We start from the raw sequence: 27,087 nt of genomic DNA, 5'->3' as shown, positions 1-27,087 counted from the left end.
TTCAGCTCAGGTCATGATCCCAGGGTTCTGGGATCGAGCCCCACATCGGGCTCTCTGCTCAGCAGGGAGCCTGCTTCCTCCTCTCTCTCTCTGCCTCTCTGCCTGCTTGTGATCTCTGTCTGTCAAATAAATAAATAAAATCTTTAAAAATAAAAAATAAATTAAAAAAAAAAAAAGAAATCAGTTGCCTTCTCAAAATTTACAAAGTAAGCCTGATAATAATAATACCTATTCTGTAGGGATACAATAGGTAGCGATAACTAATGTGTATAAAACCTTTAGCTTTATGTGTCTGGCATATAGTAAATATCATTTGCTTTTGATATTTAGTAGACAAGAGTTCTAGGAAAGAGGTTGAAAGTAGCCTGCCTTTAAACCCTTAAATCCAACAAAGTCTTTAAGCCCTGCAAAACCAAACACTGGATACATAAAACTTGAGCCCAGAATAACAGTTTCTTAAAATATAGATGGGAAAGAGGGAAGGAAGGGGGGAGGGAAGGAGAAGCGGAGAAAAGAAGGGAGGAGTAAAATATGCAATACTCTCCTCATTGTGGATCTATGAATTAAATTTGACAAGTAATATTTAAGTAACACAAAATCTTCCAGACAGTTAGTGAAAAAAGACAAAAATAATTCATCTGCCCTAATAGTGCAGAAACGTAGGACCTTGTTAGATGTATGTCTTCTCATTTATCTTAAAGACGATTAGGTTTTCTGAAGAAGAGATTTTTTAAAAATCAAATAAACACATGAAAAATTGTTAAATAAAGACAAGAGTCTTCAGATCAAAAAGCTTAATGAATTGCAGCAACCAGAGACAAGAGGAGGAGGGACAAGGAAGAGGGACCAAGAGTGAGAAAAGTCAGTCTGAGGATGATCCATCTGGAAGAGGGGCCTGGATCAACCAGAAGGAACCTCCAGAGTCCACATGACAGATGTTGGACTAGAGCAAGGGTTGGCCAGATGGTAAGTAGTTAAGGCTATATGCACCACATGGCCTTTATCACAAATACTCAACTCTTACATTTTTAGTGTCAAAGCAGTCACAGATCATGCATAAACAATGGGTATGGCTGCCTTCCAACAAAATTTGATTTACAAAAACCAACAACAGCGAAATGTAGCCTACTGGCTATCATTTGTCCGTCCCTGCTTTCCACCAGGTCCACCCACATCTGAGTTTTTAAACTTTATTAATTTCTTAGTCTCTCAGTAATATATTCAGGAAGGGCTTGTGAATGCTATTATTTCCTAAGTGTTTGCCTATCCTAGAATATATTTCACACAAAGATCATAGCTTGGCTAAGCATAGCATTATAAGAAGTTGGATTCTGCCACATTGCTCCACTGTTTCTGGTGATATGTAAAAAGAATACAGAGCCTTTTCTGAGTTTCCTTCTTCTGAACTGCCTCAACACCGTATGATTTCCCAGATTGAATTTTAACTAGCAGGCACTATGTTCACAAATGACTTTTGAAAGTTGTGTCAAAGTTACTGATAAAAGGTAGAATAGCAATCAGTAAAAGACTGGAATTTCTTGGGCTGTGCAACCCCAAAGGGCATATGACTTTGAGTTGATGAAAAATCAGTGTTTCCCTGCATTTTCTTTGATCTCTTATATAGAGGGAATGAGAAGGGAGAAGAAGAGAGACTTTAGGTCTTTGTTTCTCTCATATTTTTGCATTAGATTACATTAGCTTTTTGGACCGGTGGGAATTTGAAAGCGAAATCCTCTAGACACACTGTCCAGTTTTTTATATGTCAATTCACGAATCAGCCACCTGTTTCAACTATTGAAACGTTTCATATATCTGGTGCTTTTCCTTTACTGACTGACATGCCAGAGAACATTCTGATGGATGACATGACAGAGATGGATTCTGGCCACCACAATGGAAAAGGGAAGTTCTTCCATTTTCTGGGTTTATTTTGCCAGATTAGAGTCCAGTTATTCATGACTGGTGGGCAACTTAATCAAGATACAGGGATAGACCAAAGAATTTCCTTGCTGTGACAGATTTTTTTTTTTAATTTTGTGACAACTCAATGATAATTGAAACTTTACCTCAGCCTCTATGAAATAAGCCCACTATGAAATATTCCCTCATGATAAACACAGTCTCCCCATCAAACATTACCTGAGATTAAGAACTACAATTACTTATCCTGTATATTAATATTCCACTTCCAAATCTTGGTACTGTTTTTGGAGTGGGTGGAGAGATTCTTAAAACTCTGGATTCAGTTTTCTGTTACATGAAAGAGATGACACAAAGTCAACACTTTCCTCAGTTCATCTTAAATTTAAAAAAAAAGTGTGTGTATGCCCCTTTTCAATGTTAATTTAAAATCTCATTTAATGAACTTATTTTTTACTTAGCTTATTTAATAAGAATGACTCATTTTTATGGATACAAAAAAAAATCAGTTATCCTGGATGATTGGGTCCTATGTCATTTATATTAGATGCCCCTCATCATGGGGAGAATAGGGTGATCCATCCTCATGGGAAATGAATTTGCCTTTCTTGCTGACAATATTTCTGCCCAAACCACCACCTGAGGTCTAAAAGAAGATCAACTTCAGCCTAGTGATTTCTAACGCATTGCCTCCAACCAAGGAACTCATTTTATGTAAAAGCTGTGCTGCAAGGGGCTTACTCCCACAGAATTGACTGGTCTTCTTCACCACTGCATTATCTAGAAGTAATTGGCCTCACAGGTGAGTGGATTGACATAACTAAAGGCTACATCAGTAATCTATTGCCACATAACATATCACCCCGAAATTGTGATTAAAACAGTAGTTTATTATTTCCCACAATTCTGTAGCTCGAATGGACAATTCTTCTACTAGTTCTGCATGGGCTACCTTATTTGGCTTCAGTCAGCTGGATACCCAGTTATGATTAGATGGTCCAACTTGACACCTTGCCAGAGTCCAGATGGGATGGCTAGACCCCTCTCTCGTCCTAACCTGCTTCACACAATGGTGGAAGCATTCCAAGAGAGCAAGGTATGAAGTACAAGCACTTGTCAAAATTCTGCTTGTATTCACTTGTACTGAAATTCCATTACCTTAAGCAGTCACAAAGCTAAACCCATAGCCAGTATGAGAATAGGGTACTATAATTATCACACTGAACTTTTTGAGCAAAGGGCCCAGAAACAAGAGGTGTTTCCATGCCAAATTTTATTAGGCACAAATATCAGGTGGTAGATACCTTTAACTGACTAAGCACATGCTCCCAAAATAGGATAGGGAAATGGGTGCAGGGTGTAGTGCTGGATTTTGGCTTGTTTCCTTGTGAAAACTTATCTTTCACATATGCATACGTATTGTATAATGGATTATTTTTACAGTCTTTTGAGATGGAATTCTGGTTTTATTAATAGATTTAATAGTGAGAGTTTATGATAAAGCTGTGGTTAATAGTTTATTGAAGTTCCTGAAATTTTTAAAAATAAGCTTACGAAAAGAATTACTTTGAATATGCAACTTTCTCCTTTCTGCCCTCATTTTGAAGCCACTTCAAGATGGTCTTATAAGTTACTCACATTCACTATGTAATAGCGATATATAGCAAATATTACCTGAAAAGTGATCATGAGATTTATTATAAATTTTTAAAGTGAATCCTTAGAATAAGGTAAAAATTAATGCTATGTGTACTTTTGATAAAAGAAATCATTTCTCCTAATAATAATTATGGCTATAACTCACCATATATTACCTGCACTGTTGAGCAAATAGCAAAAAAGGAATTAACCTTTGAACAGAATTAAATGAAAATGAAAGAGCTAAGTGTTATAGGAGTGAAAATATTTATACAAATGCTAATTAAGTATTTGGCATTTAAGTTAAATGGCATAAAATAATATTTTTAAGGCAAGGAGGGAAAAGTACCATGAAAGCCACACTTACAACCTTTATACAGGCTAAGCATTTAAGGGTCTGATTTTCTAAAAGATTTTTTAAGGCTGTGCTATGAATGTAGTTCATGTCTCGGTACCTGCATTTCTATGTGACTATAGACACAAACTAATTTCACAGTATTGACAGTCAAAGCTACTCAGTAATATGGGCAACCAAAATATTCAAATTATTACTTCTAAGGTATGTTTGAATAATACTAAAACAAGTATCATTCATTTTCTTAAATTGCCAATATGGTCCTTTTAAGTAAACAACCTGGTTTAAAGATCTTTTTGTCAATTATTTCGACTGGCATTCTATAGAAACAAGTAAACTCAAAATGGTATTCAAATTACTGATTGAAAATACAAACAAAACTTTAAAATCCATTTGTAAACAACATAATATAAGTTCAGCTTCCTAAGCCCTCTTGGTGTAAGTAATTAGTTTCCATGTAAATACATGTGTCCCATGAATTGTAAGCTTTTGGAATAAAGGCTGGGAGTGGGTATCATTTGGAGTTAGGCTCAGCTTTGAGTAATAGAGATCCAAAAATATGGGCTTAAATAAAAAAGGATCCTTTCTCTGCCATGACATAGTCCAGGAATAGCCAGTCCAGGACAAATAAGGTGCTTTCTGCATGTCTTTGAACAACCTGCTTCCAGCCTTTGATCTTCAATTACCCAGAGCATGGCCTTCATCGTCATGGTACATGATGGGGACCTAGACATCACTCTACAATCTAAACTGCTGTTTGGAGAACTAAGAGAGGGAGAAAAGGGCAAAGAGAATCCTCAAGCTTTCTTATGAAGAAGTTTCTGGAAATGTGTCACCCATCATTTTAATATGCTTCACGTTAAGCAGAACATTGTCAAATAACCACTTAGCTGCAAAAAAGACTAGGAAATGTAATCTTTATTTACATGTGCTCTGCTCAAAATTTTTCTTCCACAGAAAAATGGACAGCAGGTATTTGGGGACAACTCACTATCTCAGCCAGGTCCTTGTCTTACTCTTCCTGTTCCCTGCACCCTTTTCAGTGCCTAACAAAACAGACTTTCACTAAATTCTTGTTGAACAAATCAATAAGTGGGAGAATGAGCAAATGAAGTGAGAGAATACATATGAATTCACTTTAAAAGGCTTTAAGAAAATGAATTTCAATTGGAGTGCTAATTAATATAATCCAAACTTCCGAAAGAGCATCATTCTAATCAACTTTTCAGATCCTCCTGAAAAATATGTTGAAATAAAAGTCAACTCTGAAAATTTTAAATGTTAACCCTAAATATTCAGTGTCTACCTATAATTATACAAAGAGAATATAGATATTAAACTCCATGATGAACAGTAAATGAATTAAATGCCATACCCCAGTTACTAAAAACAGCAATCTGAACAATGAATAGTCCTATTTTTAGACCTAAACATGTACCTGGAACTCTGTGGGATGCTCTAAATACATCAACTCCTTTAATATTTGAAACTATCTCAGACAATGAACAAAAGCACCTTAAATATGAGGAACTACAATTTATAGAAGTTAGGCAACTTTCTCATGGTCATAGGAAGAAAGAAGCAGGTTCCATACTCGGAGCTGGCTGCCTCCCAAGCCTTTCTTCACTATGAGAATGTCATATACAGGACTATAAAATGAGACTGGATTGGCAGCCTGGATCCAGATTATGGATAGCCTTGAATTCAGGCCAGAGAAATTCAGTTTCATTCTGACATAAATTGAAAATCGTCACAGATGTTGGAGAATGTGATACATATGCGGTCTTGGAAATGTTACCCTGAAAATATTGTACAGGATGCACCTGAAGGAGACGGAGGAGCAAAAACGCTGACATGACACTCAGAGTTTGCCAGTAAAGCGATGTCTAGACTAGAATTGTAGCTCCAGAATTCAAAACATGGTTACACACATAAATGTATTTCAAAGGAAAAAAATGAACCAAGAGAAATTTGGTGAACAAAGAGTGTATCATAGTTCTGTCTGACTTTCAGGTGAGGGATAAGAGGCTCTCAAACTGGAGCCAGAGTCCTGTGCTCCCTCCTTGGATTCCCACACACCCCAACGGCCAATGGGCTCAGTCTCCTCCTCGTTGTTGATCATTTCTACAGGAGAGCAAGAGATGTGCACACGTTTCAGAACAACTTCCAGACCAAGAACACCCCAGTTCCTGGAGCCTACACTACCTCCCTCTTCATGCTATGTCATTAATTAACAAAATTTTCAAAGACCAATTATCAGAACATAGCCCTGATCTTGACAGAAGGAGAAAGGCACTACAGCTGAAATACTGGTTTCAAATACCGTACCAACAGAACACTAACTCCTATTACTAGCACTTCCTTGCTAATTACCCTCATTGCTATAGTTCTTTGACCTCAGCTTCTAAAGTGTCTGTTTCCATCCTTAATGGATGTCTGGCTTCACTTCATGTGTTCTTGATAACATAGGAAGACTACAGTCCTCACCTTCCCATTCTTGCCTCTACATCCACCTCCCCTTTCATCTGTAGTACAGTGGAGAAAGTGTTACTCCTAACACAGAAAGAACTTCTACCTGGGCTCTGCTTCCCATTTCCTCTTGTCTTCCAAAATTCTGAAGTAGCAATCATTCCTTTCTCACTCACATTTCTATTTTATTCATCTTCAGTTAAGCATCTAACTCTTGGTTTCAGCTCAGGTCATAATCTCAGGGTCCTGACATTTGAGCCCCGAGTCAGGCTCTTCACACAGCAGGGAGTTTGCTTGAGATTCTCTCCATCTCCCTCTCTCTCTGCCCCTCCCTGCCCCCCATCTCTCCCTTCCATTCAAAACAAACAATAAACACATCCTCCCTTGCTATCACTTCCTCCTCCAGCTACCAGTCCAGGTTCCCAGTCTCTTTCACCATCAAATGCCTAGGGAGTTGCTGCATACAACATTTCCATTTCCTTATCTCTACTCGAGTATGGCCTCTGTATTCATTACACAAACAGAACTCCAGGTGCTACGGATCACCCTGTTGAAAAGCCAATAGACACATTTCTCTCTTTATCTTATGTGATATAAAATAAGCATTCAAAACAATTTTCTCTTTCTTGAAATGCTCTTTTCTCTTAGTTCCTGGAAGAAGACTCACCCAAGTGTTTCTTTTACCTCACCTGCTCCTCCTTTCAAGTCTCCTTCCCTCTTGCATCTCCTCTACGGTAACTCCAAATATTGGCATTTTTCAAGACTCACTTCTTGTCCCTCTTTTCTCTAGACATGCTCTTCTTGAGTAATCTGGTTTATGGCGACAGATTTACATTCCAAGAGAGTGCTAATGTTGCTCAGTATATACATAACGCTCTCAACCATGTCATCCTCCAAGAAGCAGTACAGTGTACTGAATAAGTGCCTTGTTTTGAAACGTAGTGCCCTTATTTCTAGCTGGGGGGTTTGTTCACATTGATTAACTTCTCAGTGCCCTACTTTCCCAGTGATAAAATGGTAATAATAAACATACCTTTTTCTTAAGAGAATTGTGAAAATTAAATGGGTTATAACATGTTAAGTTATTAGAACCATGACCGGCCCATCATAAGCTGTCAAAAGAGTCTTGCTATTGTAAGTGAGTAATGAGTTAAAACAGAGCGAGGCACACTTTCAGGGCAGAAATGTCAGACTCTGCAAGAGGAAATGCCAGACACGGAAGTTGAGGCGGTCAAAGGCAGAGCAATGGTGTGGCCTTCTGAAAGTCAGACCAGGAAGACTGTTACTGGCCCACCTAGAGGTTCTGCTGAGAATGGTCATGAAACTCTCCAGGCTTCCCAGCTGCTGAGAAGAGGGTCTTCTGGGCTTCCACATCCTTATCATGGGCTTCATCTCCTTATGTAACCTGAATGTGTCTCTTTCTTGCAATCTGAAAAAGCCTAACATTGTCTACAGTGTTGCCATCTGTTAAATTATTTAGTTAGCATACATTCTCAGGAGTGTAATTACTGGGTCAATGAGAATAAACACTTTTATGTTTCTTGACAGAATATTTATGTATGTTTTCTATAAGTACTAAACCAATTCACATTGCTTCCAGCAAAGTGTGTGCCTCTGCAATCTTACCCACAATGGATATTAGCAAAGATAAAATATTTAGTGTATGTTTATTGTGCCTTAATACAGTCACTCTTGCAGTGACTGAACAAAGGGAAGGACTCTGGCTCAGGCCCTAGGCTTGTTTGGCCAGAACAATCTATAGAACTTGCAAACCCCTTCAAAGGAAGGATTTAGAAAATCAATTTAACTCAAAGACCCTGAGTTTTAACAGAGTGGATAAACCCACATGAAATAATTTAAGAGGTTTTATTTTAGGTATAGTTTTGTTAATACAACTAATTCACTAATACTTTAATAAAAAGAACATGGTCTTGATTTCAGACAGACTCCAACTGAAGACTCATCATTTTCTAGTATTTTGATTTTAAACAGTTTGTTAATACAACTAATTCACTAATACTTTAATAAAAAGAACATGGTCTTGATTTCAGACAGACTCCAACTGAAGACTCATTTTCTAGTATTTTGATTTTAAACAGTTTTCTAACCTTAAGAGACGAATAATAATGCTTATCCCTACAGTGTAATGTGATAGTTAAATAAAATAATATGTATGCAAGATACATATTGATACATTCTCTCTCGCCGATGATTTCAGGGATTTTCTGCCTTGGTGCACTCTCTCTTCTCCAACCCACTGCTAGTCATTTGTTCCTATGTATATCCTGCCTTTGTCTCTGGGCAAGGGAGAAAATAAGGATCATAAAGTTTTTCTTATTTCATTTGGCAAAGCAAAACACTGTCCTAATATTTGCATACTGTGGGTTGTCAGCTATGCAGTTTGTCAGCAAACTTCCTGTGATCCAGTATCTTAGGTTAAATGTATTTATTCAACTGAAACAGATTTATAGACCATGAAATATCCATCAATGGAAAATTTTTTTCACACAGAGGAAAATGCAACCATACATGACTTAGGAGTAATACCTCCAAAACAATCTTAGGCAAAAATAAGAAAAGGAGCTAGAAAATAATTATGTCTTCTTTCCTCACTCCATTCAATAAAACCCAATCTATCTCAGACCACACCGTATTCATAAAGTGTTTCTCCTTCCTTTCCAATGACTAAATGACCTCCTTCCCCTTTGACTATTCTTACTTTTTTATATCTACTGTTCATGAAGTTCTGATGAAAACCTAGCCTATATTGTTTTTCTAATGTATGCTTTATGTCTCCAAATACATTACCTGGATGACAGAGATATCTTTATATATTTTGTATCCTCTGCAAGAGGGAACACAGTTACCCATGTTCATAGTAGATATGCGTGTTTTATTGATCATCATGACTACAATTTAAAGTTAACATGTCATGGAGACTTCTTACAATTAGAGAAATTTTTCCTCTAATTACTTTTAGTAGTTAAATTTTGGAATCTAAACAAAAAGCTCAATATTGAAGAAATAGTTAATTCGTGGCCTACCCAAAAAATAGAATACGATTCAGGTATTAAAAATTATGCTTATTTGTAACAAGGCAATAAAGGTTTATGAAATATCAAAATATTGAAATATATTTATATTTTTATAAAATAATAAATATATTTATATTATATTAAATATTAAATATATTTAATTTATATTTAAATATGTGATTTCTATAAATCACATTATTTATATAAATCATTATTATATATAATAAATTTATTGTATTATAATTTATATAAGTATATTTATAAATTTGTATAATTTATATAATTAATTATATAAAATATTATAAATATTATATATAATAAGTTATACTATATATAACCCAAGATGCTCATCTCTCTCTTCTCCCTCATCAAGCTCATGAAGGCTGGGAGTCAGGAGAATGCTGCAGGCCGCTTCCCCCAACCCCTTCTCCCACTATCCCTACCTTTGACCCTAGATAATAAAGTTATTCACTAAAAAAAAAAAAAAACCCTAGTAGCCCAGATGCTAGAGAAGAAAGAGGTAGAACGGACACGTCGGCTGAACAAGAAAGTCCAGGAATTTCGGGGGCAAAAGCAGCAGCTCAAGAATCAGCGAGAATTTGACCTCTGGGATCCTGGCTGACTCTGGATGGAGTTTCCAGCCCATCTTGGCCCCAGCGATCCCCTCTGTGGCCCAGCCAGCTTGCAGTGCTTTGCTGGGGAGGACCTGGAGAGGGTCACGTGCCTGCAGGAGCAGTTCAGACAAAGCCTGGAGAGGCAGCTGCAGAAGCAACAGCAAGTCTAGGACGATGAGAAGTGCGCGGATATGCTTAATGACCAACTGCGCCTTGCCACGGACATGCGGGCCGCCCAGCTGGCCAAGCTAGAGGAGTCCTGTCGCGTGGCCATGATGTCTCTGCTATGGCCAATGCCAACAAAGCCCAGGCAGCCGAACTGGCTGAGCGGCAGCGTCATGAGCATCAGCACGAACAGGAGGTCAACCTCCTGAAGATCCAGAACCAGATCACCAGTGACCTACTAACGAAGAACCCCCAGGTTGCCCAAAACACTATAGGGTCCTGCTCTATTGTTGGAAGGGCATGACTCCAGAGCAGAGAGCTGCCACCAGGAAAGTCCAGGAGGTGCAATGCCATGAAAAGGAGGCATAGCATCAAGCCGACCAAACACTGGATGCCAAATGGGAGAGCCAGGCCTTGCACCTGGCCCAGGCAGCAATGGCGCTAGGGAACTTTGTGCTGAATTTCAAAGGGGCCTGGGCTTCTTCAGTCAGCTCCTTCAATTCATTTATATATATATATACACACACATATATGTATATATATTATAATATTTTATATGAATATATAATTTATATAAACATATTTTCTATAAATTATAATAATAAATATTATAATTTGTAAATTATTAAAAATCACATGTGATTTGTATAAATTAATATGTAAGATATTAAAATATATTTATTTTGTAAAAATAATAAATATAATATTTATATTATATTAAATATATTTTTAAAAATATTTAAATAATTTAAATATTTAAATTTATTTTAAAATATTAAATATTAAAAACGGACAGCATATCAAAATTTATTTTCAATGTACACCTCAATCGTTTCTGGAAAAATATATACAAAAACACTGAGGACTTCCGATTCTGGCTATGTCAGACTAGTTTGTAGCCAACCTTCCCACCAGAAACAATTAAAAATCTGTTGGGAAAAATCAGCTATGTGAGGTACTGGAGATCCACCAAAGTAGCCAGAATTTGAGGATCCAAAATTCTGGAAAGAATAATACATTAATATGAACCTAACCTTGTGTATTTCCTTTTTCCTCAAAATATTTATTATTCTTAAGAATAACAGAACCAAGTGTCCAAAAAGATGAGCAAAAGAGGACAGCTAAGACTTAGAGAAATAAGTCAGAACTCAGCAACTGTGCTGAACTGGGAAGGAAGGAGGGAAGGAGAGATGGAACGGAAGAAGGCAGGAAGACAGGAAGGTAAGGAAGGAAAGCTTGGAGCCACCATAATAGCCACCAGACCTTAAAGGGCCAAGATCCCAGAAAGAAGAAAGTAAAAAGCAATAATAAAATCCTCTACCAAGGAATTTGGCTGTGAAAGAGTAGGGATTTGAAATGGCAGCCAGATAAAACAGCATCAAAAAAGGTCACATTGTTGGGGCGCCTGGGTGGCTCAGTGGGTTAATTCTCTGCCTTCAGCTTGGGTCATGATCTCAGGGTCCTGGGATCGAGTCCCATATCGGGATCTCTGCTCAGCAGGGAGCCTGCTTCCCCCCTCTCTCTGCCTGCCTCTCTGCCTACTTGTGATCTTTCTCTCTCTGTCAAATAAATAAATGAAATCTTTAAAAAAAAAAAAAGGTCACATTATAAGTATGGAAATAGACTAAATTAGACTGCTACAATCTTAAGAAAAATAAAGATACTAGATGAAAAGACTTATGAAGCTACAATAGTTAAAAGTATGGAAAATACTTAAAGATAGTTAAGGAAAAATCCAATGTAATGGAATAGAGAAACTTTCTTATGGAAAGAAATGGAATTTTGACCTTTATGTCATAGCATACACAAAATTCATTTCCATGTAGATTTAAGATCTAAACTTAAAGGAAAAACAATAAAGTTTCTAGCAGACAACATAGAAGAAAGCCATTTTTATCCTAAGGTGGATGAAAATATCTTACAAAAGACACTACACATAAAGGAAAGAAAATGATGAATTGAACTCTTCTTAAAGTCAAGAGCTTCTATTTATCAATAGGTACCACTAGGAGATTAAAAGAACAAGAATGGAGAAGGTATTTGCCATATATACAACAAAGCATTTTAATCCAGAATACATAAAGAATTCAGAAAAATCAATGACAGGATGATAGCTAGCATAGTAGAAAAGGGAGCAAAACCTTGAGAAGGCACTCTACAAAAACAGGATACACAATGGACAAGAAATATATCAAAAGTGCTAATAGTGGTAGACATACAAACTAAATGCATAATAAAATACCATCATATATTCTCCAGAACAGCAAAGATGTAAAACACTGATACATACCACATGTTGCCAGGGATAAGGAGCAACTGAAAGTCTTCTACCCTCCCCTACATGACTTTAAAAACCTGGCTGGAAGCATCGACTGTGCGAGTAAACATACGCATACTCTCTGACCCAGAAATTCTACCCTTGGATGGAACTCCAGGATCCCCATAAAGCACACATGCATACAAGTATTAGAGAAAACGTACAAAATGATTTACAACAATGTTCTTCACAATAACTAAAAAATAAAATTTTAAAGCTTTTCAGCAATAGAAAGAATAAATTTTGTTATGTTACTGCCATGGAATACTATGCAGCAATGAAAACTACCAAATCACTGCTCTGAGCAGCCATGTTGATGAGTGTCACAAATAGAGTGTTGAGTGAAAGATGTTGGACAACAAAGGGTACATTTATATAAAGATGGCATTTACAATAACATTGAAAAATAGGAAATTGATCTATATCTTCAGAAATCAGGTTCCTGGATGGAGCTGGAGCTAGAGAGTATAATGTTGAGTGAAATAAGTCATAGAAAGACAAACACCATATGATCTCACTCATATATGGAATTTAAGAAACAAAATAAATGAGCAAAAGAAAAAAAAAAGAATGACAAATCAAGAAACAGACTTTTAACTACAGAGAACAAACTGATGGTTACCAGAGGGGAGGTGTGGGGGGGGGGGCTGGAGATTGGGGATGTGGATTAAACAGCACACTTTCATGAAGAAAATAAAATGATTAAAAAATATCTCCAAGAAGTAAAAATTTAAAAAGATTAAAAAAAAAAAAAGTCAGGCTAATGATTACTTGAGAGACAGAATAATGTCCCCCTAAAGATGTTCACATTCTTATCCTTATAAAGAGGAATGTTACCTTACATATGAAAGGGACTTGCAGACATGATTAAATTAAAGGTTTGGGGCTATGAAGATTATCCTGGATTATCTGGGTGGGTCTATTATAATCACAAAGGTCCTTATAAGAGGGAAACAGGAGGAGTCAAAATGAGAAGGAGACAAATTTGAAGATAGAGAAAGAGATCAAAATCCATGAAATGCAGATGAACTCCAGAAAGCAGAAAAAGTAAGGAAACTATTTTCCCCCTGAAGCCTCCGGAAGGAATGTAGTTCTGCCAAATTATTGATTTTAGACTTCTAAGCTGTAGAAGTGTAAAACACACACACACACACACACAAAACCATCATTTGAGGACCTATGAGAAGAAGGTAATAGAGGTTGAGACAAGGACCAGAGTGATTCCTCAATTGTTCAATAATGTAAAATGTACGCATAAGGTGTGACCTTTTGATTGATTCACTTCTCTTCCATAAAAGGAATTTTTTAAAGATTTTATTAAAGTGGTCACACTAAAATGATAACTCTGGTTGACTATCTCTGGTTTATACTTTCCTACTTCCTCCAAATCATGTGCGATGATCTGTTTTCTTGACAAGCTAGTAAAAAGTAAAAAGCTTTAAAATAAACTCCAATGTGAGTTACTTGCTCTCACAGGTGGGGTGGAAGATTTAGACAGATGAAAAACACTTATCTCATAGCCTCAAAACTGGGAGAGTAGGTATAGGTGTAAACGATTTTGATATTTAAAAATTAAATGTGAGCGATGCAGAATGGCAAAGGAACAGGGAAATGGTAAAGTTTTAAGATGAGATATTAGGAGATATTTCTTGAGAAGTGACATTGACAAAGATGAAAGGATAAATGCTTACATACAATCTGTTGTGTATTTTATACATGCTTACCATTTAATCTTCGTCAGACCTATGAACTAGGTACTGTTATTAGCCCACATTTGTAAATGAATAAACTGAGCGTTAAAGACAAAGCCCAGTTTAACTCAAAGTCAGGGAGAAGAAGCCATGTGTAACTAACTCCAGGATCTGAGCTCAGTGTGATTCTGTGTTAACATTCATGCCTGAGGCTACACGAGTTAATAAGTGGGAAAGTAAAGGAAGTGTTTTCAAGAGAAAACAGATAGCTACAAATATCAGTATAACAAACTAATGTTTTGAGATATTAATTTTTTTCCTTAATTTCCTTTTGCTTCCTTGTACATAATCCTTCCCATGATCAAAGAGCGAAATCCATAGGGACTCAAGAATTGATTTTATAGGGGTACCTGTGTGCCTCAGTGGGTAAAGCCTCTGCCTTCAGCCTAGGTCATGATCTTAGGGTCCTGGGATCAAGCCCCACATTGGGCTCTCTGCTCAGCAGGGAGCCTGCTTCCCCCCACCCCTTTGCCTGACTCTCTGTCTACTTGTGATCTCTCTCTCTGTCAAATAAATAAATAAAATCTTTAAAAACAAAGAGTTGATTTTATAAATAGCAGGAAAGCAAAGAGAAAAAAGGAATCCTCAATATTTGATATGCTTATTTTCATTTAAATGATTTTCTTTGACATCCAAATTAGGCTCACGGTGCCCACAGAGAATAAAAATTGTTTTGAAATTCTGAACTTTTTTATTTCAAAAAGATGTTTTTGTGGTGGGGTTTGTTTATTTTAAGAAAAGGAAAGGTTTTATTATATATATTATATATAATTATATAAAATATAGTTTTATATAATATATATGTAAATATATAAAATATATAATATATTATATATATAATATAATATAAATAAAATATATATAACATGTATTATATATAAATAAATAATAGTTGGAGACCAGAAGTCTGTATAGTCACCTGGCCTATGTGTAAATAAGGAAACCAAGTGGAGTATGATCTTAAGAGAGGTTGAAGGAACAAGTGAGCCTGCCCTTCGGGTGAACACAGCAGAAGGGATGGGGGTATTAAAAAAATAACTGGTGTCATGATGTAGAGTTAGCCAAGCATTGCAATGATTGTTGCTAGCCAATGAGCTTCTTCAATCCAGTGCCAAGAAGAACTTGTCATTGTTCTCCTTTAAGTAAAAGTTCCTTTGGGCTAAAGAGCCATATGGGCAGTCCCCATTTCTACTGGAGAGGGGTATCCACCTACAATTTCCTAGAGACCATCAATGAATCTTCTAGCAAAATGAATACTCATCCACATCCTGAGATTAATTGAACCCCATTAGAACTTTCCTTCAAGGGAATCCCTCCTAAGTCTTTTCAAAGACTTGAGACTCCCCCAAATAAGGAAAAAACTCTTGACCTAGAGGAAGTTAGTGGTAGTAAAGAAATCCTGGAGAGGCTCCTGCGTGGGCGTGGACCTCTACAGTTATATTAAAACAGCATCATTTTAGAAATATTGCTCTGTACAGATGTTGAGACTATTAAAAGAAAAAGAAACAATTGATTAATTGATTAATTTGATTAATTCACTAATCAAAAGACTAGATTTTTTTAAAAAGCCAACAAATAAACTTCTAGCAAGGTTAATAAAAACTAAAGAGAAAATGCATGAATCTGTAATAAGAATGAGGATGAAAATGTAACCCCAGACACTAACAAGATTTTCAAATTATTAGAATTTACAATGTCAACTCTTATTTAAAGAATACTAAAGTATCAACAGAATAGATCATTTTCTAGAAAAAATATACCAACACTGAAATGTTAGAAAAAAGTAGAAAGCTGTAATAATAATAACCTAACCTTAAATATAAAGCCAAAATACTTTCATAAAACAAGAGTTCTATAGGGTTCCTGGGTGGCTCAGTGGGTTAGGCCTCTACCTTCAGCTCAGGTCATGATCTCTGGGTCCTGGGATAGAGCCTCACATCAGGCTCTCTGCTTGGCAGGGAGCCTGCTTCTCCCTCTCTCTCTGCCTACTTCTGATCTCTCTCTCTGTGTCAAATAAATAAAATCTTAAAAAAAAAAAAAAAAAGAGTTCTTTACAACTGTACATAGATAATCCTTGTGATCCTCAGCTTGTTTGAAGACATAGAGATAAATAATCACCTCAAAAATTTTAATTATGAATTATGTTTTTTAAAACAAGCAAGTACAGAAATGTTTAAAGAAACATTCTACTGACATTCACACTCAGAGGAGCAAATACCAACATTCAACCTTTTTTTTGCCAATACTTGGTATTCTTAGACTTTCATAACATTTCCAGTTTATTTAGTGTGAAATAATATTTACTCTGACTTCAAATTGCATGTCTCTGATTTTCACTAAATTTGAGAACTTCTTAATGGTTACTAGCTTCCAGTTTCCTTGTCTGTATTTAGCTCCTAGAATTCATTTGCTGATATTTCCTTTTTTTTTTTTTTTTTTCCCTATTGATCAGTAGGACACACATTCTGGATACTATCCTTTGACAGAGATATATGTAGTAATCATCTTCCCTCTGGTTTGTCTTTAGATATTACTCATGATGTCTTTCAAATTTTTTTTAATATTTATTTATTTATTTATTTTTATTTTAGAGACAGCACAGTGGCAAGGAGCAGAGGGAGAGGGAGACAGTCTTAATTGAGCCAAAGCCCCGGCTCAATCTCACAACCCTGAGATCACAGAGCTGAAACCAAGAGTCAGACACTTTGACTGAGCCACGCAGGTACCCCGTGATGTCTTTCTTTAAACAAAATATCTCAATTGTTTATACTCAAACCTCTTGATCTTTTCCTGTATAAATGTACTTTTTAGTTTGCCTATTAGAGGAAATAATTCCTAACTCAAGGTTAAAATTTTTTTCTTCTCGTATATTAAAGTTTTGCTTCTTTATCTTTAGATTTTAAGCTGCCTGAAATTTATCCTTATGTACGACATGAAGTAGAAATCTGATTTTATTTTCTCTCTATAAATAACAAATTATCTCTGAAATAGTTATCCAAGAGTTTCAAGGTTCCCCACTGATTTCTGGAATTACCTTTCTCATTTATCAACTTTCCCTATATGTCTGGATCTTTTTCTGAGATCCCTTTTTTGCCATAATAATTATGCTGTCCTAACAATTATAACTTTATAACTTAATAGTCAACAACTATGGGGCAAATGTTGTTACTTGCTTGCACCATCTAAATCTCCAAACTCAGGTCCTTCCAATCCTAGGGAATCCCTTTCCCTATGTCCCTTCCTGGAATTCTTTTAGTTTGTTCTGTGAAAAACTTAGGAATTGATCTTCTAATTCTTTAATCTCATTTGTTATATTTTTAACCTCTTCTTTAATTCTCCATACTGGTGGAATTTCTCAATGTTATATTAGAAACCCTCTATTACATTTTTTATTTCTAGTATGGTAATTTTTAACAGTTAAGAGTGTTTATTTGCTGTGGGAATGTTCCTTTTGTAGCATCCTGCTCTTGTTTAGGATCCTGGGATCATTCTTATCCCTGATGCCTGATCAACTAATTTTTTTTTCTTTGATGATTTCTTTGGCTTCCAGTTTGCCTTTGTTTTCTTTTATTCCTTTTTTTTTTTTTAAGATTTTTTTCATTTATTTGACAGAGAGAGAGATCACAAGTAGACAGAGAGTCAGGCAGAGAGAGAGGAGGAAGCAGACTCCTTGCCAAGCAGAGATCCTGATTCAGGACTCTATCCCAAGACCCTGAGATCATGACCTGAGCTGAAGGCAGAGGCTTAACCCACTGAGCCACCCAGGCACCCTTGCCTTTGTTTTCTATGACCTCTTTTGTCTTCTATATATTTGTTCCCTTTCGTCCTTCATATAGGAGGTTTTCCTCAAGTATCTAGACCCACAAAGTCAATGAGAGCTCTGAATGCATGGACAGGATGTACTGACTAGTGGACAACAAGTCTAGAGCGACACATGGTAAACTGGATTTTGAATGAAAAAAACTGCAGTAACACTATGTCTGGACATCCTCATTTTTGCTGCCATAAATTCTAAGTTTCCAGTTTAAGGCTATTCCTTCAATATCTTCTGGCATCCACTGTTAACACTGAATTTCTCCTGACACATTTCTTATTGTAGGTGATCTGGGTTTGGGGGGGAGACGAGGTAGATTTAATATTTTCTTTTTATTTCTTATATTAACACTTTTCACTTCGGGGTGTTTAGTTGTAGATTTACCCCTATTTGTCTTGTGTTTCACTCGCAAGGCCCTTCCAATAATAGATTACATGTCTTTCTTCAGTTAGAATCTACGTGTTTCTGGGTTCAAATTTCCTAGAAGGAAAAAAATGGGACAGGTTGCTAGCTAACTAGTGAATTGACTTTCTTGTATCATGTGCCCACCCCATTCTACTCAGTTGGAAAAGAAGAGAAAGGACTAAGTATACTTACTAGACTTCCTCCTTCTGAAAAGGCCCTGAGTGGAAAAACTTCCCAGAAATAGAGGCTCAGGAGGATCCGAAGCCACAGAAAATATCTAATATATTCAAGTAAAGTAAAAATAATGAGTTGGGTCAAGGGTCCTTATTCTGAAAACTACGTAGCCCCTCATGCTTTAGAGCATTCATAAACTATCAAAAATTACATGCATGATTGTCTATGATTGGACATACATTCATTTTAAAAGTGGCCTTTGACCCCTTGAAATGTGAAGAACCACCATTTTGAAAATATATAATCAAGAACTAATTATATACTACATAGTGGGTAACTGAACATAATAAAATTTTTTAATAAAATTGTTTATTAAGCAACATTAGCAAAAACAAATAAATATATAGAACATGAACTATTTCTGTGTATATATAAAATATTTAGTGCTCATTTTTAGATACTGCTAGAAATAGTGGGAACTTTTTAATAAATTCTTTTTACCAATAACTACTTATAGTAACCTTATATATCAGTTGTGTGTCAAAAAGAAAGGAGTAAAAAAGTAATATGAAGACTACTACTACTAATAATAATATGCCCTTGCAAGATATTGAGCACAGAACCTTGAGGTCAAGAGCCCACTGTATGTTGGCTTCATAAACTAACTCCGTAAATCAGACCAATAAAATTCTTGATAAAAAGATATTGCATCGAATGGAATAATGCATTCTGACTACTATCGTTCTCCCTTAGCTCTAAAACAAGTAATGTATAGCAAACATACATCTACTGAGGTGATAAATTATATCATCTTTTTAAAAGGGTCCTTTTAGGCTAGCAGAGCATTGTTAAGATAAAGAAGCCTCCCAGGACTCATTCTATGAGCATAAAAGGGGCATCAGGTGCAAACATCCCCATCCCTTATGGCTCTGCTCTGGGCAAGCCACAAACAAGCTGTCTCCTCAATGAAATTTATCAATATTTACCACGCACATGCCTAAGTGAGTAAGAGAGAGAGAAAGAAATTGCCATTATGAAGCTATTCTCATTTCTTTAGTGGGCTGGTCAGGGGGCTCACTGAATGGAACATAATCTTTCAGATGTACTTTGCTTTCCTTCCGATTGATTTTTCACTAGTACTAACCTCTCTCTTTTTATGATGAAGACATGAAAAATGGGCTGCTACCAAGAACTCTTAATAGCACAAATTAACCTTGTCTTTCTTAATTTACTTGATGAAACTTCTCTTCATTAAGGTGGTTCTTACACCTGAGCTTTGAGATTTATCTCACTGTAATGGCATACTAAACTTGCCAACTTTGACCTTTCCTAACCACTAGTGTGCCATTCCACTCTCTACCTAAAACACTTTGTTCTTTCAGATGTAGGAAAATACAGCCTCTTTGTATATTGTCTCCACTTCTTCAAAATATTACTTCTTCCCATGGCCTCCCATATTTTAGTGTGTATTATATGTCATTTGTAGGTTAGTTTCTAATATATATATATATATATATATATATATATACATACATCTTTAATATGCAACCCCATGAACTACACCTCAAAATGCTAACCCCATATCTCAATTCTCTTTGTTTTTTTAAGGTAGGGTATCTATAATGAATTTAACTAGCAGTCATAGTCTAGGAGGCATTCTCCCTAACGCAGTAAGAATTCGTTCACCCCATTGGGCAATACTCCTGAGGAACTACAAGGTGAAGAGATGGCACCCACCTTCTCCCTTAGGGACATCCATTCTGTACCTACCCAGTGGTGAAGGGGACAAATGTCCTTATCCCAATCCTTTATTAAATTTCTTTTCACTTTACTCATTTCATTTATTTTCTATGTATTTGCTTTGACTTTTCTTTACTTTATTCTCATTCTTTTCTCTCTCTCTCTCTCTCTCATAACCTTACTCTCTCTCTCTCTCATAACCTTACTTCTGAGGAAGAAAAGAATGCTTTTTAATGTGGGTAGGAAGAGTCAGGTTCTGAAGCACATAACTTACATTTCTTTTCCTCATAATCCCATAAACCTTCTTCAAAATTTTTATAAATTTCACCTTCAAAGTGTCATTCAGAAATAGGAAGGAAGGGGCGCCTGGGTGGCTCAGTGGGTTAAGCTGCTGCCTTCAGCTCAGGTCATGATCTCAGGGTCCTGGGATTGAGTCCTGCATTGGACTCTTTGCTCAGCAGAGAGCCTGCTTCTCTCTCTTTCTCTGCCTGCCTCTCTGTCTACTTGTGATCTTTCTCTGTCAAATAAATAAATAAAATCTTAAAAAAAAAAAAAAGAAATAGGAAGAAAACTGCTGAAGACAAGAAGAACATGTAGTTTGGCTTCAAATTTGTCTCTTGCAAAAAAGTGGGGAAAATGATCATTTTATATTTATTAGGAGAAAAAGAAGCACACAAGTTCAGTGATATGGTTTTTTAAAGATTTTCCTTTTCTAGTGATAAATTATCAACTTCATTTCTCCTGTAGACATTATAAGGAAAATACTAGTCTTTATAATGCTTGAGGCTCACCTCTTCTCAAGCATTCACCTTCCAAATCAGGGAGGGGATTTTGCTGTGAGCTAAACAGAATTCTGGGATGGCCCCAAAGGTTGCTTCCCACTAGTGTATGTACCTTGCAAAACTCCCTTGCTTTGAATGTAAGCATGACCTGTGACTATGAAGGAATAACATTGCCATGATTAGGTTATAATATATGACAAGGATAATGGGAAAAGTCACTCCCATGAATAAAATACATTATGTAAGATTCCATCTTTTGGAAATAAAGATAGACACCCTCACTAGTTTTGACTAAATGAGTTGCCCTGCTTTGAAAGAAGCATGTGCCTAGAGCCTGAGGACATTTTCTCAAGCTGAGACTAAGCCCTGGTTGCCAGCCAGCAAGAGACAGGGACTTCAACTCTTTCTAGCACAGCATTCCATAGCTAAGTAAGTTTGAGATATGCTGCCTTAAACAAAGTTAAATCCTTCAAAGTTTTCAGAACCTTTGTTATGCTAATTTGCATTAGATTATTTATAAAAGGCGATAGAGTATATAGCATTTCTCAAACATACATGTCCATGAACATGAGCTGAAACTAAAATTATTAACAGTTTCCAAGACAAAGAGTAGAAAAGTGGTTGCCAGAGGCTGTGGGTGGGAGAATAAAGAGAAGTTAGTGACAGGGTATAAACTCTCAGTTATAAGGTCTGAGATCTAATGTGTAACATGGTGATTATATAATTGAAATTTGCTTGATAACACCGTATTATATAATTGAAATTTGTAAGAAAGGAGATGTAAATGGTTTCACCAAAAGAAAAAAAAAGTACATATGTGAGGTAATGGATTTGTTAATTAATTCGACAGTGGATTACTTTCATAATATACACATATATCAAATCATCCTGCTGTACACTTTAAGTATCTTGTAATTTTGTCAATTACACCTCAATGAAACTGAAAAAATACCAGTTTCCCCAAAAAGGTGAAAAACCATTTTAAATCACACGCCAACTACTATCCGTAAGAGTCACATGCTAACCATATAATATTTGTAGAATTTTTGTGGTTTGTTTTTTTCCTGTGTGTAGCTTCTAACATCAACCAAGTGGCGTTTAACCTAAGGTATATCTGAGCCCATGTAATGAGGTCTATTGAGTAAAATCTGAGAGCCTTTTCTTAATTAATTCCAAATATCACACCCTCTAGTCCTAAAGGTCATTAATAAATGATTCAGAACTATAATAGGCATTTCTATGAAACTGTTTTCTAGGTTTTCTTGGAGGTCTTAGAAGTCTCTTCCAATCACCCTGTCTAAATTCATTTCCTTATCTCGGTTTTGCTTTATTTCTTCCCCAAGATGACTTTATTCATAACATCATTGTTTAATATCAATTTCTTCTACGATGTTTTATATTCATGAGGGCATGGAAGGGGTATGTTTTGTTAGCTATAGAAGGGGTATGTTTTGTTAGCTATAGAATCCTCATGCTCTAACATGCCTCCAGGAATAAAATATTCAATAAACGCTTGCTAAGAGGTGTTGGGTGTCTCAGTCAGTTAAGATTCTGCCTTCAGCTCAGGACATGCTCCTGGGGTCCTGGGATCGAGTCCTACATCAGGCTCCCTGCTCAGTGAGGCATCTGCTTCTCCCTCACCCTCTGGCCCACCCACATGCTCATGCTCTTGTTTGCACTCTCTCTCAAATGAATAAATTAAAAATCTTAAAAAAATTTTGTTGAGGATTTTAATTGATTAAATAATGGTTAGAAAAAATTGATAATGAATTGTAAATTTCATCCTAATCTAATCAAAGACATCTAAGAACATGAATGAGAATTATTATGGAACCTAAAGCAGAGTACATTCAGTTGTCACCAAAGGACCACTCTCCTGCTACAAACTATGGCTAGAAACTCTGGATTAAAAATACCCAAAAGTACACACACATACACACACACATGCACACCAAAATACACAGCCTAGCTGGAAACAAAGAGAGGTGGATTTCTGGGCTCCTGAAATGAAATTAAAAGTTAAGGATAAACTGAAGGTGTGTCATCTCACGGTGATTTAGTTACAGACTTGGACCTTGAAAGTGAAGGACCAAAGCTCTGACATTCTTGTAGGCTGGAGACTTGACAGAGACCTACAGAAAGCAGAAGAACACACACTCTTAATGAAGGGCTCCACTCAAGTTCCCACTCACTCACTTTTTTTTTTTTTAAGATTTTATTTATTTATTTGACAGATAGAGACCACAAGCAGGCAGAGGCAGGCAGAGAGAGAGGAGGAAGCAGGCTCCCTGCCAAGCAGAGAGCCCGATGTGGGGCTCGATCCCAAGACCCTGGGACCATGACCTGAGCCAAAAGCAGAGGCTTTAACCCACTGAGCCACCCAGGTGCCCCCCACTCACTCACTTTAAACAGGAAAACTTCTTTCTTTATCCCTAGAAAGCAGCAGAAATCCCTAGAAAGCAGTAGCCATCTCACTAGGGCTCCTTGGATGGGAGAAGAAGTCCCCTCCAATAAATGAAAACCCCAGGCCCTCACCCTCTGTAGATATGGGTCCAAATCTATAATGTCAGCATGGTTTAAAAACTGCAAGCTAAGAATCTAACATAAAAACAATTCCAGATTACTGACATTTATAGGACCCCACTTAATGCAAATGTGGAGCTGCTCTGTAGGGTTACTTTTGCAAGAGACAGTGCCTTGACTGCAGAGGACTCTGTAGCCTCTTGGAAGAAGTGGAGGAACTTTGTTGAGAGTAGACTCTTGGAGGGCAAGAGTGGAAGTGGTAGAGTTAGGGGGCTATGGCAATAATTAGAAGAAATATGGTATTGTAATAGCTACATAATAGGGGTATATATTGGCAATGGTCAGAAATGGTGGAATTTAGTACATGTTACAAAGTTTGATCAAACAAGATTTGCTGATAAATAAGATGTGATATATGAGAGAAGAGAGGAGCCTGTGATATTAAAAAAAAAAAAATTATTCCTGGGAAGAAACAACTACCTTAAAACTGACTGGACCCAAAACAAAGTATCCAACTGTGTAAAACAAAACTTTGAGAGAACTACTAGGAGAAATGAACAAACCTACAAATATTAACTTCAATACATCTTTCTTAGAAACTGATAGAATTAGCAGGACCAAGTTATTAAAGCCAATGAAAATACAGTAAATAAGTCTGACTTAATAGGCCTATGTCAAATGCCTCATCTAATAGGTATACAAAGCATTTTTTTCACACAATCATGGAACATGAACAAAAATGACTTACCTTAAGGAAAGTCTCAATAACCCCAAATTTCTGATTGTGGTACAATTAATTTTGAAATAATTCACAAAGAGATGGTTAAAATGGAAGTGTCTCTATATATTTGCTTTGTTTACCTAATCTGTAGAATTCTTTAAAATGCTAATTTCATTGTTGCCATCTGATGCTTCATTAGGCATCAAATTTTGTATATCACTTTTATTGTCATCCCTCTAAGAGACCTCAAATAAAAGATTGGTGCTAGTGCCATTTCTATAAAAAAGTTAAATTAATTAAATTATTTAAAAATATCAATGATACTTTCTAGGTGAAACAAACTTGTGGTATATTTTAGAATTTCAGATACAAGTACTTGACCCTCTTCTTTGCTGTTCTTTAAACTCTGTTGTCTCCAACAAATTCTAAATTTATCCATCACCACACATCCTTTTGGCCTCAGAAATTTTCATGTAGTTCCTAATACAACATAAAATGGAGCCATTTCCTGCTCTGAGAAATTCTAGACAGAGTGGATTGTTTACACCCAGGACTTGGGGAAGGAGAGACCTTTTTGACATTACTTTGAAAAAATGCACGATTGCTTTTTTGGAATTTATTTTGATGGTTAGGACTTCATTCTTCAAAGCTCCATAAAGAAACATCGAAGACACAAGAATCTTAGGTGTGGAGATGTTAGGAGCCTATCATGGGGACAGTGGCTCTATGCTATTGAACCTTCTGTCAGTTGATGCCCCATAGGCACCACAACTGACCTCTGTTATCCTCACTGTAACTTTTGCCTATTTAAAAAAATCTTACAGATAAAATTGTTTGTATCTTCTCCATGCCTAAAGAATTTCTCCTTCTTTTCACTGTACTTGTTTTTTGTCTGGAACAGTCCACAAGAGACCAGTTAAGAGTAACCTTTTAACAGCAAATAGACATTCTTCATAGAATGGGAAAAATAATTCTCACAGGTAATAACCCCTTACCCAGAAACAAAAGATAAGAGGAGGAGATTGAAAACACATCTTTTTAAGACTTTAAGTCTTGATCTTGAAGTTTCAAAACATTTCTAATCATAATCATAATTATGATTATAGTCATAATTAGGAGGTTTAGGGTAAATGGGGGGAAACATACTAAATTTACAGTAGTTTTTAACAATAATACAATTATCTATGCTGAGTAACTTCTAAACTACTAAAGCTGTTTAAAACATTCTTCAGAAAATGACACATTTATAGAAACTAAATGACTAAGACATTTCTATTTTAGAAAATCATTACATGAAGTCACAACAACCCCAGTTCAAATTTTAACGATCATGGAAATGGCAATAGATCTGAAATGGAAGGCTTCTAGGGTAGTACTTCTTTGTCGTTGTTTTGTCTCATTTACATTTTCAGAGGGGCTGTATGGATGAAATGGGTTGAAGGCTGACGCTTAACAACTGAGCCACCCTGGTGCCCCAGGATGAAATGGGTTGATACCCAATATTTTCTCTGATTTGAATTTGGAAAGTTATCTGTATTATGATGGAAACAACAGATTTAGATGACATAAAATTGTAAAATAATTTTTAAAAAGTTAAAATTCAATAATTCCAGTTATCTACAATCTTTAATATTTAACTTGAGTAATTTCTTTACCCACTCTATCTTTAAGGTCCAGGAGGAAAAAAAAAAAAATGGTACACTTAACAGCACTAATGAAAGATAATATAATGAAAGGGAACTTCTGGAAGTGTAGGTGCGTCATCCATTAAGGGACTCCTAGAGCATGGTGAGGCACCATCCAGGGTGTAGCAGCAGAATAAGGGTTACTGTCACCTTACCAGGCCTGAAGAGGAGTGAATGGTGTTATCAGAAATGAGTGACAGCCATGGCTATGATGGAAAGCTGGCCCTGGGGACCTGCTATCTAAGAGCACTCGGTGTCAAATAGATGTTTCCGGATCATCATCACCATTTCCTGAGACTTTATTAGAAATGCAAATGCTTGTACTCCATTACATATCTACTAAATCAGAAGTTCTTGAGGTAGGACCCAGAAATCCACGTCTAAACAAACTCTCTAATGATTCTAATGCATGCTCAAGTTTGAAAAATACAATCTAAGAAGAGTAACACAGCCACAGCTGGAACCACAGTGAAGCAAGAAGAAAAGAGAATAATAATGCCCTGAATTTTTTCTCTTCTGGGCATCCAATCATTTGCTACTGTCTCTCATTGACTAAACTAACTAAAAGCCATAAGCAAGAGTGCCCAGATGATGTACTTTCTAGATGTCAGCCTTCTAAGGCACAAAGTAGGGCAAAGAAAGGCAGAGAATGGAAGGGAATGAGGAGATGCAACTAGAAAATAATCTGTAGACCCATCACTCAATAAAACTTGCTTTTAAAAAAATTTATTTGAGAGAGAGAGAGAAAAAGAGAGGGAACATGCACATGCACACTCACGAGTGGAGGTGTGCGGGGGGAGACACTCTTCAGACTCTTCACAGAGCAAAGAGCCCCACAACGACTAATCATCGACCCATGACATCACAACATGGACCAAATCCAAGAGTCCAACCCTTAACCGACTGAGCCACCCAGGTGCCCCATTAGGAGGTTGCTTTTGAAATTGCATTTTTTCTTTACATGCCAAGATTAAAGTTT

General features: G+C 36.4%; 1 pseudogene; it reads left to right on the top strand.

Annotated features, from left to right (window-relative positions):
* The first annotated feature begins 7,588 nt into the window (after window positions 1-7,588).
* Window positions 7,589-27,087, top strand: part of LOC101693984 — a 72,141-nt pseudogene continuing 52,642 nt past the window's right edge.

This window comes from Mustela putorius, unplaced genomic scaffold (genome assembly GCF_011764305.1).
Source record: "Mustela putorius furo isolate JIRA1106 unplaced genomic scaffold, ASM1176430v1.1 tig00000281_pilon_pilon_pilon, whole genome shotgun sequence".
Lineage (NCBI taxonomy): Eukaryota > Metazoa > Chordata > Mammalia > Carnivora > Mustelidae > Mustela > Mustela putorius.
This window is presented reverse-complemented; position numbering and strand designations above follow the sequence as displayed.